Source organism: Rhinatrema bivittatum, chromosome 4 (assembly GCF_901001135.1).
Source record: "Rhinatrema bivittatum chromosome 4, aRhiBiv1.1, whole genome shotgun sequence".
NCBI lineage: Eukaryota > Metazoa > Chordata > Amphibia > Gymnophiona > Rhinatrematidae > Rhinatrema > Rhinatrema bivittatum.
Genome location: NC_042618.1, coordinates 111,266,929 through 111,286,261, shown reverse-complemented (window position 1 = coordinate 111,286,261; position 19,333 = coordinate 111,266,929). Strand labels below are relative to the sequence as shown.

General features: G+C 45.4%; 1 protein-coding gene across 4 annotated transcripts in view; it reads right to left on the bottom strand.

Moving 5' to 3' along the window:
• PTGR2 (prostaglandin reductase 2) overlaps window positions 1-19,333 on the bottom strand; it is a 129,257-nt gene that overhangs the window by 94,924 nt on the left and 15,000 nt on the right. The window lies entirely within an intron of this gene.

Here is a 19,333-nt window from a genome sequence, read left to right as displayed (position 1 = left end):
ACATTCAGTAGTCAGTATGGCAAAAAACAATATACTTAGACAGACAGATAGCAAAATAGCAACCTATGATTATAAGGTAAAAGTCAAAGGTCTCCAATGGATGTAAGGTCCCCAAACTTGGTTGAATTTCGCAAGACGGTGATACTTTAAAGCCGTGAGACGATAAAGAGTACAGGCCCTGTCCAGGCGTTGTAGCAGTTCATCCGATGTAGGTGGACGTGTTCGCTTCCAATGGCAAGCAATCTCCATTTTAGTAGCCGTGCAGATTTGTTGCATTAATGTTTGAGCCGATGCTATAAAAGAATCAGCCGGGAAAAAGAGGAGCGCCTGGGCCGTAGATAAAGTGCAAGGAGCTTTAAGAAGAGCGGACAATAGCTGAGATACGTAGGACCAAAGAGGCTTAATGAATTCACAGTCCCACCACATATGCAGATATGTTCCAACTCGGTGGCAACCACGCCAGCAGTGGGGGTCCACTCTGGAGTAGCAACGATGCAGCCGGGCTGGAGTCAAATGCCACCGATATAGAATCTTGTAGTTAGCCTCAACAATCCTGGTGGATATATTTCCGCGAGAAACTGCAGAGAAAATAGGCAACCAGTCCTCTTCAGGTATGGAGGTCTGAAGATCGGTCTCCCACGCAACCATGTGTGCATGCTTGCTAAACGGTTGAACAGACAGCAACTGGTATAATTTGGATATAAGACCCCCTATTGCCTTAGAAGAATCGCAATATCCCTCCAACAAGGAACGTGTGGGGGCCAGCAACCCCTTGTATTGAATGTGAAGCAGAAAATGTCGTAACTGCATATAGGGAAGAAACTCCATGGAGGGAAGCTGGTATGTCTCTTGTAAGGTGGAGAAGGGTATTGGGCTATCCAGTTGGAAAACATGCTGTATACAAGAGATGCCTTTGGATTTCCACAGAGCGTAGGCATTAGTAGGAAGACCCGCTGGAAATAGAGTATTGTGGAATAAAAAAGTAAGAGGATGGTAATCACATTTTCCCACCAGTTTGTATTTCCACTGTTTCCACACATTATAGGTGTGCCTTGTACATGGGGTTAGTTGTAAGTTTGCACGCCATGTTTTAGCAGGTTGCCAGAGAAGGGAGGCTAATGGCACCGGCGCTATCCATTCTCGTTCCAGAGCAACCCATGGTTTAACGGAAACCGAACAATGCCAGTCAATTATTGGTCGGAGCTGTGCTGCCACATAATATCTGGACAAATTAGGCAATCCCAAACCGCCCGCAGACTTAGGCTGATAAAGAATTTTTTGAGCCACCCTCGGAGGTTGATGGCGCCAGAGGAAACGAAGCAATTTTCTTTGCCATTGGAGCAAAATAGAGCGTCCCACCAGAACAGGTAGAGTCTGAAAGAGATATAAAAATCTCGGGAGGAGGTTCATCTTGATAGTTGCCAATCGTCCAAGCCACGTGAGGGGAAGTGTAGTCCATTTCTCTAAGTCGAAGTCAAGTTTTTTAAATAAAGGGACATAATTAAGCTGAAAAAGATCAGATACCTTATTACTCAAATATACCCCCAGATATTTAAGTTTAGTTGGTGCCCATCTAAAGGCATGCCTCTCCTTCAAGTTACTGACCATATCAGGGGGACATGTTATGTTCAAGATTTCAGATTTGTCCCAGTTAATTTTGAAGCCGGAAACAGCGCTAAACTGTGCCAACTCCGTTTCAAGTACCGGGAGAGTTAGGACGGGGCTGCCCACCGTGAATATTATATCGTCTGCAAACAGGGACAATTTGGAATCGCAGGTATTTAACGTGAAGCCATGCACCTGCTGATTGGATCTGATAGAGATGGCCATGGGTTCTAGAAAAATGGCGAAAAGCAAGGGCGACAGAGGACAACCCTGTCTTGTTCCTCTCTGCACCGGGAAAGGTTCAGTGTACCGGCCATTGATTTTGATGCTGGCTAAGGGATTGGAATACAGTGCTGTGATCCAGTTATGAAAGGAGGTACCAAACTCCATTGCCTGGAGGGTGTGAAACAGAAAAGGCCAATGGACCATGTCAAAGGCCTTCTCTGCATCGATGGCTAACAGGAGATGGTCAACCTGGCAATGGGAAGCGCCCCAGATAATATTAATAATTTTACGCACGTTATCGCTGGCCATGCGTCCAGGGATAAAGCCAGCCTGGTCAGGGTGAATAATCCGTGCTATAAAACAGTTTATCCTATCGGCCAAGATCTTGGCTAGGATTTTAAGATCTAAGTTTATCAGCGATATCGGCCGATAGGAAGCACATAAGGCTGGGTCCCTCCCCGGTTTAGCTATAATAGTAATGCCTGCGGTATTGGAATCCGAGTTCAATGATCCCCCTCCCCTAAGATGATTAAAGTGGCTCTGAAGCTGCGGAGCCAAGATGTGTCTAAAGGATTTATAAAATTTAGCCGTCAGGCCATCTGGGCCCGGTGCTTTGCCTACCTTGAGAGTCTTAATAGCCTCTAAAATCTCCGGGGTCGAAATTTCTGCATTTAAGCTATCTCGCATCTCCATCGTTAGGCGAGGAAGGGGAAGTGCACGGAGATACTGGAGTATATCCACAGATTGTATATGGGTTTCTGCGGAATAAAGGGCCCGATAGAATTTGAGAAATTGCTGGGTTATGGCCGAATTGGAAGTTTCAATCTGTCCTTGGTCATTTTTTATTTTAAGAATGTGGTTTTGAAAAGACTGTTTTTTTAACTGGTGGGCCAGGACTCTACCAGCCCTGTTTCCCCCCTCAAAGTGAATTTGCCGAGTGAGATTCAAGGCATGTGTAATATGGTCCAATTCAAGTCTATTCAATTCTTCTCTACTTCTAGTTAGCCGGGCCAATATACGCTTAGAGCGAGAATAACTATGCTGGGCCGTAAGGGCTGCTATACGAGTCCTGAGCTGAGAACAGGCTGCCTCCTTCTGTTTCTTAATATAGGAGGATTGTGAAATGAAATGTCCCCTGATATAGGACTTAAAACAGTCCCACACGGTAACTGGAGAGGAGACAGACCCCACGTTTGTAGTGAAAAAATCACGAATCACTTGAGTGGAGGACTCTAAAAACTGAGAATCGTGTAAAAGGGAGTCATTGAGCCTCCAATATCGACGGCCACAATCTCCAGCAGGGAGACTTAACTGTAGAGAGATAGGAGCATGGTCAGACCAAGTCACTATACCCACTTCAGGTCTTCTGACCATATGAAATAAGTTTTTGTCAACCAGCAGATAATCGATGCGGGTGTAAGAATCATGGGGTTTAGAGTAGAAGGAGTAGGACCGTGAATGTGGGAAAGTGGCTCTCCAGGAATCCACTAGGTTATGGTCAGTCATTAGGTCCTTGAAAGCCCTAGTGTGTATCTGGGCTGTATGAGTGCATCCTTTTGAGGTATCCAATGAGGGCGATAATGGTACATTAAAATCCCCCCCGACTATAAGATGACCCACAGCATGTTGAAGGATAACATTATGTAAAAGCCCAAAGAAGGCAGCCTGCTCTTTATTAGGAGCATACACATTAAGTAGCGAGAACTCCTTGCCAAATATGGTAATATTTATCAATAGATAGCGACCCTGCGGGTCTACAATCACCTTCCCACATTCAAACACCATGTGGGATGCTAGAAGGATGCCAACTCCTGCATACTTTGCCTGCTTTGAAGCTGCCGAGAAAAACTGAAATGGAAATTTAGGGGACTTCATTAAGGCTTCGTATCTGCGAGTTAAATGCGTTTCCTGCACAAAGATGATATCAGGTTGAGAAACTCCCGCCTCTCTATAAAAAAGAGATCTCTTCTGGGGAGTATTGAAACCTTTCACATTCAACGATATGATTTTAATCATAGCCATTTACAAAAAAAAAAAAAAAAAAAAAAAGAGAACATCCTGCCATTGGCAAAAAATATGCAGCATGGAGGAGTGAAGCATCGACATCTACCATAACATAAAGACATAATAGCCACAATAGCATGCCCCAAGCGGGAACCCATAACACCCTGTGGGCCCCTAGAACATCGTCTGCCATATCCTCCTAGCAGACATACTCCCAGTGCAAAAAGGGGATATGAGTGAAAACACATATTCAAGAGATGGGATCCCCCCCCCTCCCCCCCCCTCCCCCCCACATCCACAGCACCCAACACACATAATGGAACATAAGCAATCTAGTCGCGATCATTCAACATTACAACTTATTCAAACCAGGTACATGCACATTGAATTATTTAGATGAACTTAGATAAATTCCAGCATTATAAAATGAAACACCTCTGCAGTTGAGGCACATAGTAAGTTCAACCCTGGCCATGGGCTGGTGTAGAGCCTCCCGATTGGCGTCGGAGTCGGCTATTCCGCTTCCCAACCCTCTGCCAGGCAGGATGTTGCAGCCGGGCAGAAAGAGCGCTGGGGATCTTATGAGAGGACTGTGGTGCATGAAGGGAGCAATATTGTTTTTCCAACATTTATCCAATATCTATTTTGCATAAGAGGTGTTCTATCAGTGTTTACACATGAAATAGCTTCGTATAGGTGACTGTGTACAACTCACATCATATTTGTAATTTATGATAAGATATTTTCACTAGCTGAAAATAGTGAAAATGTCTCATCATCAATGAGAAAAAAAGAACAGCACACCAAAAATCAAGAAATATTAAAAACTAAAAGTTGTTGTGAATTGCTTCTTTCATTGCTTGCTGTGTTAAAAACCACATAGCTGACAGTAGCAGGACTGCGCAAAAAGCGATATGCTGCTCTCTGCAGCACCTCCCTCTGTGCATCCCTCCCCCGCAATATTTTCCCTACATGTGCTATGTTGCCTGTTGCCATGGGGACAGGAAGGGGAGGTGCTGCAGACAGCCACAACTCTTCTCTGATCCAGATTCCACCTTAAGGAGGAGGGAACCACCCCCAGCATCAGGCAAGCAGTAAATGGACTATAAAAACAGTACAAGAAAAAGCCCGAAGAGCCCTATATGCAACAAAGAAACCTCTGGACAAATACACCCCGCCCCACCCCCCCAGTAAAACTACTATTAAAATTTGACAGCATCATTCAATCATTCTTATATGAGAGACGTCTGGGGTTCATCATTAATCTGAAAACTATAAATGGGACAAAACTACCAACAGAAATTCTGAAACCTCCAGTTATGCAAAAGCAGTACTCCATGTCCACGGGAACACCCCCAATAATGAGTGCAGAACTGAATTAAGTCATGTCCCCTTACTACTCACCATATAAAGCAGAGTTGCTTACCTGTAACAGGTGTTCTCCGAGGACAGCAGGATGTCACATAGGGATGACATCATCTGATGGAGCTCAGCATGGAAAACGTATTTCAAAGTTTCTAGAACTCTGACTGAGCCTCTCGGAGCATGCAATATACCACGCATCTACACGGGGTCCCATCAGTCTTATAACATAGAATTAAATAAAGAACAAACCCATGAAGTGGAAATCCGACTCTTATAGGGAGGAGGGTGGGTTTCATGAGGACTGACATCCTATTATCCTCGGAGAACACTTGTTACTGGTAAGCAACTCTGCTTTCTCAGAGAACAAGCAGGATGGCAGTCCGCATACATGGGGAATCCCTAGCTACAGGCAGCCCTGCCCCCCCCCCCAGTGACATATTTAGGATTTTGGTACTCCTAGGCACTGTTTGTGCTGTTGCCCCATCGCCTCCCTCTCGATGTTCCCCCCCCCCCCTTGCCACATCTGCACCCTGAGGCTGGACAACAGGGAACAGAAGGTCTAAGATACAGTCCCTTAATTTCCTGTGACAACTCAGAGGTAGATCCTGTGGCAAAAATGTAAAAATTCTGAAGCAATTTGGCAAATATTTCCATCTGTTATATTACATTATACAAACAGAGTATTTTTAGATTATAATTATTACAATCATTTATTTTATTTTTATTGGGTGAAGAAAAGTGACTTCAAGTGTCAGTAACAGGGAGGAGACCTCAGGGATGGGGAGAGAAAGGGAGGAGGATTAGGAATGGAGTGAGGAGAAAGGAGAAAAAGTGTGAAAAGGAAAGAGGACTAGGGATGGGGCAGATGGAAGATGGGGGAAGGGGCAGTAGGAAGGATTGGGGAGCAGGTTGCAGGATCTGGGGAGAAGGGAGAGGGAGAAAGGAAGGGAGGTTCCAGGATCTGGGGGATATAATCCAAGATCAGGGGAGGGGGGGATATGAATTGCAGTGCGAGGGAGGAGAGGAGAGGAGGGAGGTATCCTTACTATCCTTTGGTCCTGCTCCTCCTTGCATCCCTCTCTCTTGCAACCTACCCAATATGACATACACATGCACACAAACTCTTGGCACCAGTTCCTTCTCTCTCTCTCTCTCTCTGCTCCCTGTCCTTGTTCCCTTTCCTCTCACACACAGGCATATGCCACCAACCAATCCCCCCTTCGTCTCCCAGACTCTCTTCCCACCCTCCAACAATCTCTACTCGGCACCTCTTAATTTCCCCAAAATGATCCTCCTTTGCTCTGTCTGCCGCAGGCTCTCCTGTTCCTCGCAGGCTGCCTGGAGGGAATGAGCTGGATCAAGAAAGACAGGGCTGTTCTCTGCCCAGTGAGATTCAGCACAGCTGAACAGCGATATGCAGCGAGAAAAGATTTGTTTTCTTTTTCAGTTTGTTTCACTTTTAAAATTTGTGTCCTATGCTTTTTTTGTTTTTGTTAAATTTTCATTTTTATTTAGTGTGCACTCGTTCAAAATAGTGCACTCCAAATTAAAATAGTATACACTAATTTTTTTAATGCACATTAAAAAACAAAAACAAATTATACAAATGTACATCCCCTCCTGAAAGACAGCATATTTTCAGCCAGGCTGCTGCTCCACCAGATTTCTGCTGCCCGAGGCACAGGCCTAGTGGAGTGGAGGAGTAGCCTAGTGGTTAGAGCAGTGGGTTACGAATCAGGAGACCAGGATTCAAGTCCCGCTGTCACTCCTTGGGCAACCTAAGTTGCCTCAGGTACAAACTTAGATTGTCTCTGGGGCTAGGATAACTACAGTACCTGAATGTAAACCACTTTGAAGTGCTGTGAAAAATCCAGGCCTGAGGGGGTTCCCCCCCCAACAAAAACAGGGACTAACAAAACAAGTGCCACCAGGCACAACAACACATTGAGATCCCAGGACAAAGAGGGAGGCTTCAAATGAAGCAGGTCCCATATGAAATGTACAACTATAGGCTGTACAGAGAGGTGTCAAAAGGTATTCTTCATTCCATAGGGCTTTCTGGTGGAATGCTTTCTAGAAGCCATGACAACATAAGGGGTTGTAGCTGTGAGTGAAAGGGCCTGAAGGTTGGGATGTCACAAACAGCCCTGATCCTGGGAGATGAGATCTGGGGAAGTCCCCAATCTGATTGATTTCCAATGGACCCCCCTCGGGGGGGGGGGCTATGAGAATCACAGTCCCCTTATCCTCCCTGAGCTTCAACAAAGTCATTGCTATGGGTGCAATTGGATGATACATGTACAGGAGACCCTGGCCCCAATGAAGTGCAAAGGAATCTGAGGCTAGCTTGCCATGTGTCCTGTACATGGAGCAGAACTGAGGAACCTTCCTGTTTCAAGGAGGTCTGAAGGAGTGACTTGGTCTATCCACTATCTCATTCTCCAAGCTGGCCAGATATGTGGCTCTTAGCCCCATCTCGCGGCAGAGGGCCCAGGCCCATACCTGGACCATCTCTTGACACAGGAGGTAAGCGCCTGACCCTCCCTACTTGTTGATGAAGTATATCACCATTTGGTTGTCTGTCTATCAGTACATTTTTGTTGGACAGCCCCAGAACATTCCGTATCACTCAGAGCTCCAGGAAATTGATTTGACATAGATGTCCTTGGCTAACCTGAGCCCCTGGGTGGACGCATCCATGGTCAGGACAATTTGAACCTGAGGAATTTGGAATTTTCCTGCCACCAGGACAAGAAGTCCCAGAGGGCGGGGTGATTCTGATGCAGTTCTGCAGATCCTGAGAGGCCTGAAGCCACTGAGATCGTAAGATCCATTGGGTGCTTCACATATGCATGAGTGTCCAGGCAGTGACATGTACTGTGGTGGTCATGTGGACCAAAAGTCTCAACATGTCCCCAGCTGATGCCTGCTGGATCTGGTGAGTCTCCGCCGCTATGAACATCAGAGTGATGGCCCGTTGCCATGGCAGGAAGGCCTTGGCCTGAGCCACATCTAGCAGGGCTCCAATAAAGTCTAATTGAGGTGACAGGCTGAGATGGGACTTGGGGTATTTGATGATGAACCCTAGTGACTACAACACCCAGATGGTCGTGCACATGGGCCTTTCGGTCCCCGTCTAAGAGGCACTCTAGACCAGCCATTCATCCAGATAGGGGAAAACATGGACTCCCAGCTTGTGAAGGTGTGCCACCAGCATGGCCAGACATTTTTTAAATACCGGCGGGGCAGATGCCAGCCCAAAACGGCAGAATGCGGTACGGGAAGTGCTGTTTTCCCAACACGAATCAGATATTTCCAGTAGCTGGGAAAGATCTCAATGTAAGTGTATGCATCCTTCAGATCGAGAGAACACAGCCAATCCCCTTTTTGTAGGAAAGGGATCCAGGTGCCCAGGAAAACCATCTTGAACTTTTCTCTTTTTAGAAACTTGTTCAAGACTCTTAGATCTAGAATAGGATGGAGTCCCCTGGTTTTCTTTAGAATCAGGAAGTACTGGGAGTAAAATCCCTGCCCTCTTTGGCCTGGTAGAACAGTCTTGACTGCTCTGACTGTTATGAGGGAAGAAAGCTCTGCTAAGAGCACTTCCTGATGGGCTACCAGGTCCCTAAAATTGACTCACGGTAATTTGCCAGGGCACTCAATAGGTTTAATTTTTACCCTCTGTGGACAATGGCAAAGACCCACTGGGCCACCAGTTCATGAAGAACCACAGTCTGTCCTAGACTGGAAGGTCCCTCACCAAGGGTATGGCATACTTGGCTAAATTCTCTTCAAACCAGTCAAAACCCCATCCCCTTTGTTGGCTGAGGCGCTAACTGGGGCTTTGCAGCCCTCTGTTGCCTTGGATGGCTACAAGAGGCCCATTGTGGCAGAGGATAGTATCTCCTCGGATGGAAGACAGACTTCCTGAGGCCAGACCCCAAGGCCTCCTGAATAAGGAGGATGTTTCCTGAGTACCATTGGAGAGTTGCTGGAGTGTCGCATGGTGGTCCTGAATTTGGGCCACTGCATCCTTCACTTTATCTCATAAGAGATTTTTCTCTTGTGCATGGCACATCAGCGAGTCACTCCTTTACCTACTGGCAGAGATCTGAGGCTTGTAGCTAGGTGAGTCTGCAGGCACCAATTCCTGCTGAGAGCCCCTCGATGCAATCTCGAAAATATAGTAGCTTGAGTGGACCCAGTGTTTCCCGCACTCCAGACCCTTGTGCACCAGCAACTGGAGAGAGTATCCTGCTGCTACTGAGGCAATTGCTTGGCCACTTCATGCACCTGCTTCAGGATGTCCCAAATATATTGGCCCATGTAGAGCTGGAAGGTTGCTATGTGGGCAATAAGCATAGCACCCTGAAACACCTTCCTCCCAAGAACATCAAAGGCCCTCTGATCCTTCCCAAGGGGCGCTGAGGAATGGGTCTGATTTCACTTGGCCTTTTTGAGAGTAGTTTAGACTACAACCAATTGGTGTGGCAGCTGACACTTGTCAAATCCAAGAGCGGTCTGGATAAGATATACCATGTCCGCTTTTCTACTGATAGAAGGCACTGAGAGGGGGTGTTCCCACATCCTCAACAACTTCAAAAGGATTTTGTGTACTGGGACTGCCACGATCTTCTTAGGAGGCTCCATGTACTAGAGAATATCTAGCATCTTGTGCGGGTATCCTGCTTTATCTGCAACTGAAATGGGATGGCTTCCGCCATCAACTGTACAAAACCTGAGAAAGAAAAGTCTTCCGGGGGAGACTTCCTTCTGTTGTCAGTAGGAGACAGATCTGAGGGGAGGCCATCTGATGCATCAATCGACAATCGACTAAACCTCAAGAAAATGGTCAACACAACATCCAAAGACTGTTTCTTCAGGTTACAGATTCTGAAACGTCTTAAACCACTCTTATTCTTCCACGACTTCAGGACAGTCCTCCAAGCGCTACTGTTCGCCAAAATAGACTACTGCAGTGCCCTTTTCCTAGGCCTCCCTAAATCCACTACCAAACCACTGCAGATGTTACAAAATGCGGCTGCGAGATTGCTGACCAGTACCAGACGCAGCGAACACATCTCTCCCATCCTCAGGAACCTACACTGGTTACCAGTTAATTTCAGAATTCTATACAAATCTATCACTGTAATTCATAAAGCTATACATCATCATCTTCAACTCGACCTGGAAATCCCATTCAAACTCTACTCCTCCAACAGACCTACCAGAGATACTCTCAAAGGCACTCTGAAATTCCCTCCTACTAAAGCCTCACGCCTCTCAATGACAAAGGACAGAGCTTTTTCAATAGCTGGCCCATCTATTTGGAATAGCATCCCATCAAGCCTCAGAGTAGAGCCTTGCCTGTTAACTTTCAGAAAACGACTTAAAACCTGGCTCTTTCACCAAGCCTTCGCCGACCCACCAGACAATCACTAGTTGTCCTTCTCGCTTGCCTATCTCGGTGTTTATTCTCACGAACGGACTCTGACTCCTCTAAATTAAAGCACCATTAAGCTTTAACTCGTACGCTCTATGTTATCACTTTGTATGTATTTATTTCCTGCCTTCTCTTCCTTCCAGCTTCATGCAAGCTTCCAAGTTCACTTACCCTGTTGATTGTAACTTTTTTTGACTCATTCCTACCTATTGTTTACCTCTCGTTTACTTGAATTGCTACCCCAGTTATTCTTGTTTATTGTAAACCGATCTGATATGGTTATTTACTATGAAGGTCGGTATATAAAACTGTTAAATATATAAAACTGTTAAATAAATAAATGCATCAGAATACATAACATCAAAATCGTCATCTCCCCAGAGATCATAAGAGCCCTCCATCTTCACTGTCATAAGCAGAGGATGGGTCCCAAAGCACTCAGCCCATGGCCAGCGGTATAGGAACCAATTTGACTGGCTATGTTAGCCTGGGCCCCAAGGCCACCCCTGTTGCTGGGGGAGCTTCTCCCTCCGAGAAACCAGGGATGACCACTGGATCAGTTGGTGGCTGTCCTAATGTCCTGCCAGGCATCGATGCCACCATGTGCACTGACACCAATGAAGGTGTCGGTAGCACACTGATGAGCAGATGCAGGAATTTGAGCAATGGTTCGAGGAGGGATGGTGTCGGGCCTGATGCCATCAGTGCCCTGACGCCGAAGCCCCGCAGTGCCTCTCCACTGCCAGCTACATGCACTTCTCCAGCTCCTCCTCAAAGATTGCAGATGCCAGGACTGACTGGGACCCAGAAGGCGAGACCAAATCCTCTTCAGAACTGAGAGAAGGACGATCGATGACAGACATTGGGACAGGTGGAGACCATGGCGAAGTCCTGGGATTGGTAGAGGACTGGTGATTCTCATCATGGGGTAGCATCAAGGGCATAAAAGCTGAAGCCGGGGCAACCCCATGCCCAGCACTTTGCATCGACATGAACCAATGCCGATACTTTTTTGGCTTCCATCAATGTTCAGATCAGACCTTCCCCGATGCAGAGGCCAAAAATGACTAACCCAATGTCTTTGGCATGGAAGAGGTGGGTGATGGCCTATTTCACGTGTCTTTGGAAGCCTTCAGTGTCGACAGAACAGATGGCCCCAGTGAGGTCAATGGCTCAATAGCCACTAGTGCAGCTCCAAGGTCCCTCGATGTCAATGGATCAGTCTTGCCTAGACTATCCTGTTGAGCTAGGCCCGGCATCCCTTTGGGGTCAACTGAGCGCACCCTCTGCAATCCCTGGCGTCATACAACACCCCAAGACAAAGGACACATTTATCATGGAGTTTGTGATAGATAGTCCTCGCACACTGGGAGCATAGCTTAAAACCGGTTGACGATATGTCATTGCATAAGAAAAAGGACATGATATTGAAATTGATGGCAGCAGCTCAATGGCTGCTGGGCACCAAGCACCCTGGGAGATCAACTGCAAAAGGAAACTTACCAAAAAATGTAGAAAATCTTGAACTGAGACGATAAAGGGAGAACCAGGGGAACCCCGCATCAACCGCGCAATCCTGTTAACCACAAAATCAGCAAGAAAACGTCTTTGAAAAAAGCCAAAGAGAGAGAGAGTTTTTGCCACAAAACAGGCTCCGTGGAAACGAGACTGAGGGGACTCTGCCTGGATACATGGTATACTAAATGCTAGAGCATGCTCAAAGAGGCTCAGTCAAAGTTCTATAAACTTTGACATAAGTTTTCGGTGCTGGGCTCCAACGGATGATGGGTGATAGGGCTCCTCCCTATCACCCACCCTGTTTAATATCTACATTCTCCCCCTCTGCCACCTACTTTCAAACCTCAAACTCAAATTCTATATTTATGCAGATGATCTTCAAATTTTAATCCCTATATCCAAATCATTGGACTCAACACTCAGGTTATGGAACTCTCATCTACAAACTATAAACCACTACTTATCCAGCCTCAACCTTGTGCTCAACACTTCTAAAACCGAACTCTTACTAATTACTCCAGAAGGTAGTCCCATACTTCTCCAATCACAAAATATTCCACATATACCACACGCCAGAGATCTTGGAGTCTTAATCGACAGTCACCTGAACCTAAAGCATTTTATAAAACACACTACTAAGGAGTGCTTTTACAAGTTACAAGTACTCAAAAAACTCAAACCGCTCCTATTCCACTACGATTTCAGATCCGTCCTCCAAGCCATTCTGTTCTCCAAGATCGACTACTGCAATTCCATTCTGCATGGTCTTCCAGCCTCTACCATTAAACCTCTCCAGCTGCTACAAAATGCAGCGGCAAGGATTTTGACAAATACCAATCGGAGAGAGCATATTTCTCCTATTCTAAAAGATCTCCACTGGCTCCCAGTAAACTTCCGGATCCTGCATAAATCTCTCACAATCATTCATAAAAATATCCACCATCAGACCCCGCTTGATCTGTCTCATCCTCTCAGACTGCACTCGACAGCCAGGCCTTTAAGGGATGCCTACAAGGGATCTTTACACGTTCCTACAATCAAATTAGGGCACCACGCAAACATCAGAGACCGGTCATTCTCTACTGCAGGCCCTTCCATGTGGAACGCCATGCCTCCGGACCTCAGACTGGAGACTTGTCTAACAACTTTTAAAAAGAAACTAAAGACATGGCTGTTCAGCCAAGCCTTCCCCACTACAAACCCCATTGCCTGATCTAGAATTGTACACCACACATCTTTGTAAACAAAATTCTCCATTTTTTTCATGCATAATATCCATTAAAGAGGTTGGCCCTCTTGCCCCCTCTTCTGTATATAGTATTTATTCTATTTATTTCACTTTATATATTTATTGCTCCGCTCACCCCTTTCTTTATTTTCCTACTCCAAGTTAAGGCTTCCTTGTTATAATGTAACTGTATGGTCCGTATCTCTTGTTGATTGGTTAATTTTATATTCTGCTTAGTTCATTGTAAACCGAGTTGATTTGATTTGTATCAAGAAAGTCGGTATATAAAAGCCTCAATAAATAAATAAATAAAATCCCCACATATGAGGGCTGCCATCCTGCTTGTCCTTGGAGAAAAGAATATTCAAATTCTTATGTTCTCAGTAGCAGTGACACAAACCCTTCCCCTACCTGGCACTTTGAAGTAACAAAACCCTGCAAAATTTATACTCTGAACACATGTAGCCAACCTCTCATTCCAAAACAGCATTAATATTCAAAAGCCCAACAGTCTACAAAAATATAGCAATGCAAATATTGGAGCATGCTCTAGAACACCAGTAAACTGAATATTTGTTACGATTCTGCTTGTGGGATAGGCCTACAAGCAGCCTCTCACCTCTCCATCACCGATACTGCCGCTGCTGCTCCTCCTGCGACCTGGAGGCCGCTGCTGCTGCCGTTTTCCTCGCAGCCTGGAGGCCATCGCCAAAGCTACCCGCAGTGGACAGAGCCGCCATCATGGGACCTTCCCACAGCAGTGAGCTTCCTCCTCCCGTGCCGGTCTTTGCGGCTGGAGGCCGCCATCACCGGGGCCTTCTTCAAGGCACTCTGTTATTCGTGGGAATTCCCTTGTCTTCATCTGTGGTTCCTGATCCTTCATCTTCACCTTCGTTCCAAGTCCTGGTCTCTCATCGGATCCTGTGTCCTCGTCTGTCTCGTCTTCAAGATGTTCCTGTCTTCAGATGCTCCTCCCTCCGGATGTTCCTAGTTCGGATGTTCCTGCTCCAGAGGTACCTATTGTTCCATGCTCCATGTCACAGACATCCCAGATGTCCTTGTCTCCAGAGGTCCCCGTCTAGTGGTTCCGATGTCCTGATGTTCCGATGTACCCGATGTCCTTCTTTCCTGTCCTGTTCTCCTCTTCATCAGCTCTTCGTCCAGCTTCCTTTTGTTCATCCTTCCTGGCGTGCCTCTGTTGTGGCTCATACCTTGCCTTGACTGGCTGTGCAGGGCGCTTCATGGCACAAGGCCCACCTTCACCTTGCAGTGCAAGTCGCCAATGGACCCTTGCTTTTAATGTTCCTGAATCCAAGTTCCGAGTCTTGAATCCTGAGTCTTGTATCCTGTCCCCGGTCTTTGGGGTTCCTTGTGCCTGCTTCTGTCCATACCTAAGACTCTGCCAGAACCTGCTCCACTTCAGCATGGTCCGCAACCAGCCACGACCAGCTGTGTAGGGCGCAGCCCGGTGCAGGCCTCTCCTGAATCTTCATCATGTTCTGGCTTCAACTTCCACCTCTTCGCCTGGAGTCTGCTTCGTGTTCAGCGTGGTCCGTGACCAGCCATGGGTGACTGTGTAGGGTGTGCTGCATTGCAGTTCTCACTCAGTACTTTTGCCCGAGTCCTGAATCCTTGCCTGACACCTCAAAGTAACCTGTATCCTTGTCCGAGTCTTCTGAGTAACCTGCATCCCTGTCTGAATCCTCTGAGCATCCTGTACCTCCATCCACATCTGAGCATCCTGAACCTTTGTCCATGTCTGAATCCTTGCCTGAGTTCTAAGTTCCCTCGTCTCGTCCGAGTCTCCAAGCACCTATGTCGTGTTTCTGTTCCAGTACCATCGCCTGTCCTCGACCTCTGTCCATCCCATTGCATCTGCCATTCCCAAGCGGCAAGTCCGAAAGTGCTATTGAGTGGCCAGAGGGCTACCCCAGAGAACAGCATTGCGTTGTTGGGTCTCTTCTGGTGACGATGGGTTCGGCAGAGGTCAGGCTTCCTGGTCTTCTGCCTGTCCGTCTGTGCTTGAACAGTCTTGCCTAGGTGCTTCTCTGGAGTCCTCTGGGGTCATGCCATGGTCTGGGCACACTAAATCTCCCCAAAATTGGGATCGCTCCCTAGCGCTCCCCCAACAATATTGACTCCAATCTGATCAGGGACACCATGTACCAGGACCAGAACATGGGAATTGTCCTTGTTATTGTCTTTCCTATACCTGTAAGTGGCAAAACAAGGGTTAGTGTGCACAGCAATTTCTGGTTTTACCCTGGGACTTTTGCTTCCTCCCAGAAAGACTTCTATTCTCTTAAACTAACCTGCAAGCGTTGTCCTAACTATTGAAAGGCTGTAATTCAAACCAAGGCTTAGAATACCTGCTTTACTCAGAGTGAGGCTTGGACAGCAGAGACCCCAGTATCATCAAGGGCTGTAAGACTAACATTCTGCAGTCATTGGTCAGAAAGCTATTACTTTGTGTTTCAATTGGCCCTTCAGACAGCCCACAGAGAAGTAGCCCAAATCTGCTAAAACTCATCTCCAGGCTAGACTGAAAGAGCAGAGGAACCAGATCTCTGCCAAAGCCCTCTTCCAGCTCCATACGTCTTAGTGAGGACAACCTATCCCAAACTTCCTGGAGTACTAGCTAAGTACAGTGAAATTTGCCTAGATAGTGATAACTATTGAATCCTTGTTATTTTATCTTTTACCTGTTTGCAAATTAAATCTTTTTCTGTTCACAGTTCTGTTTATTAAATTAAAAAAATTAGTTTGTTAGCTCAGCCTCTGTGACAGATTGGTAATCCCAGCATTTATTTTTTTTGTATTCTCTCTGTAGGTACTTTTCTAAGAATTGTGTGACTTCTGGGCTTTGTGGGGTTTCAGTGTCCCTAGAAACTAGCAGGAGATAGCTTGTGGGGAGGGTACTTCCCCAGAGGGAAGCAAAAACCCAGTTGATTGGCAGATTGCCGCCATTGTATGAGGCATGTGCACATGTAAAGGTGGGTTTGAGTAGTGCTTGGCAGGATCTTCCAAGTATTCCTAGAGCTAACCTTAAGTGGGTGTTAAGTGTAATGCTAAAACATTACATGATACTAATTTTATTGTACTGTAAATTTATTCCCTTTTAAATAGGTGGAGTGAAATTTCCAAAAGCCATGTCCATATTTTATTTCAGTATTCATATTCCACAACATCAAGGCAGATCACAACAGTATATACATAATGATAAATAGAACCAAAAATATAAAACAAAGCATAACAAAAATGTATATTTAACATTCCATAACATGCATATGTTTAGCCACATTGAGCGCAGTGTACCTGAAGGCCGGGAATGCCATAACAAATATAGGTCCTGATTCATCAAGATCTTTTCGCATAGATGCAGACTGGGAGAAAAGTCTTTGTGAATCAGGCCCATAGGTTTTTTATTTCCAAAACTATGAATGCTGTTTTAGACAGAAAAAGTGCCCACAGAAAAAAAGCAGGTGCAAATTTCTGAGAGTACTTTTTCCTTAAGCAATTTTCAAAGTGAAAGTTAAAATGGGTGCAAAGTCCACAGGTAAAGAGTATCTGTGACTCAGCATCAATGAGGATAGTTTATAAAATTTGTCATGCCAATAAAGTTATTGAAATCTGAACAATGTGGGGGGAAGGAGAACAGTGGAAGACTATAAAAGCAGATGAATGCTGAAAGAAGTGGGGTGACAAGCAGGGCCATCACAAGGGGCAGACAAGCTGGGAGGGTAGAGAGAAAGAAGCAGTACCTCTCTGTTGCTGGTGCCTTTTCTTTCCCACCTGCAGTCCGCACAGTTCACTTATTAGCTGAACTGTGTGCAGCACCACAGATACAGCTGATCAATGAATCACACCAGCTGCAGCAGCTTGGTAGAATCACCAGCCTGGGGCACAAGGAGAGAAGTGTGCAGAGACTAGGGGATGGGCGGAGAGTGCAGGGCAAGCTCAGACCCAGGTCACTAATACTTAGTTGTACCATTGGAGGGCATACAGGCGGGCCCGATATGCGACTAGGGATTTGTTGTCAGAGTATCACATTCTGATGGATCCTACCAGATCGTAGCCATTATTAAAAAAACATTGGCACGTGATACAAGGTAATTCACCTGTTAAAGAACTGTCTTGTTTTGCTTTCACATGGAGCAGAAATATTAAAGATATGGTTACTCGGGCAGTGTTTCCACCTAGAACATATTATAACACTTCATCAGTTGGACACTCCAGTTGTGGGAAATGCATACACTGTTCGCAAATAATCTTGACTACAGTATGGAACCCTCCTGGCAAGGAATATGACATTAAGTTGACCTTTTCCACTTGTTCATCACGATGGATAGTTTATACCATATTCTGTCCATGTAATCTCATTTATATTTTCCGCACTAAAAGAATGATTAAAGTTAGGTTGAATGAGCAAAAGAGTTTTATTACCACTCAAAAAACTTCAGCCCCCATAGTACAGCATTGCCTAGATGTCTTCCACAGTTTCACTGATTTAAAGTGATTAATAATCAATCACAATCCAGAACATTTGAGAGGAGGCAATAGGGAAGCCAGACTCAATCTACGTGAACAATTTTGGACATATAGCCTAAACACTGTAAACACCAGGGGGTTGAATGCAGAAATAGAGTGGTGTACGCTCATTAGATTTTTCAATGTGCTTGGACAGTGAATAATGTTTATTTTGTTTAACCCTCACGAGAACTTGATTGGTTACAGACTATTTTAAATGATGAGAAGTTTTTGAACACCAACCATTCTACTTTAACAATGATGACATCAGATGCTGCTAGACCATGAACAGTATCCCCTGAAGAAGGAAGTATGTCTTCCGAAACCCGTACCGAGTAGGGCATGTAAAGATGGTCAGCAAGTGATCAGCCAAGATAGTTTCAGCAGTGTTTGTTTGGCAACATAAATATCAAGGCATCTAAAATAAGTACTTATTGTGGTTGGTGTGAACTGAGTGACATTTTCATTCCAAAAAGTACAATTAATTATTATAAGCACAAGACTTTTTAAATGCATAAAAATATTTTCAAAAACATTTTTTTCTTATTACATAAGGACCGATGATTATAAACAGAAGGGGCAAAGCAACTTGCTAGTTGTCAGATAAGCTTTGCGATATTGTAGCCCTGGTTAAGTAGGTCCTCACACATCAAAAATTTATATTTGATAGATTTAAAATCTAAAATCTTTGCAACAATTAAGTTATATGGAACCTGTGTCATATTGTGAGATAGTCTAGATTCCATATGATGATTGTCTGATGTTGCTACCAGCTGTTCAGTAGGCTAGGGTGCAGAGAGTGAACGCTGTCAATTCCAAATGCCACCCATTGATGCTTTATTATGGGGATGCATAGAGTGAAAGCCACATTAGCTTTTCCTCATGATGCACAAGTAGTGTGGTTTTCTAGTATTTAAATGCAGACTAAATTACAATTACAACTGCAACTACATCTGAATCCTCCTGTATTTTCACTCTTTTTTTTTTCTATTTCAGTGGAGAAGCATGAACCTTGGGCCAGGCTAGTAGTTCACTGGCAGTGTTGTGCACTGCCATCAGAGGACCTGGATTGGATTCTCAGGTCAGGTCTTCTGCCCCTGGGACAGCTGGTGCTGGGAATACTGCAGAGCGATACCTAGTGGCTGAATCTAGGGCCCATGACTGCAGGGTTCCGGAAGGAGCCCCTGGTGTATAGTCCCAGGCTGAGAACTGTTGCTGTGATGACTGAACTGGGTGAGTTGAGAAGGAATATTTAAAAAAAAAAAAAAGAAAAGAAAAATGACCAGATTGTTTCAAATGAAGGCTTATGGTGCCAGAATCCTCCTCTCACCCTGCCCCCTAAAAACAAAACAAAACAAAACCCAAAAAAACGTATCTGGGTACAGATTCTCCCAACCCTCCTTCACGGTCCTTACTTA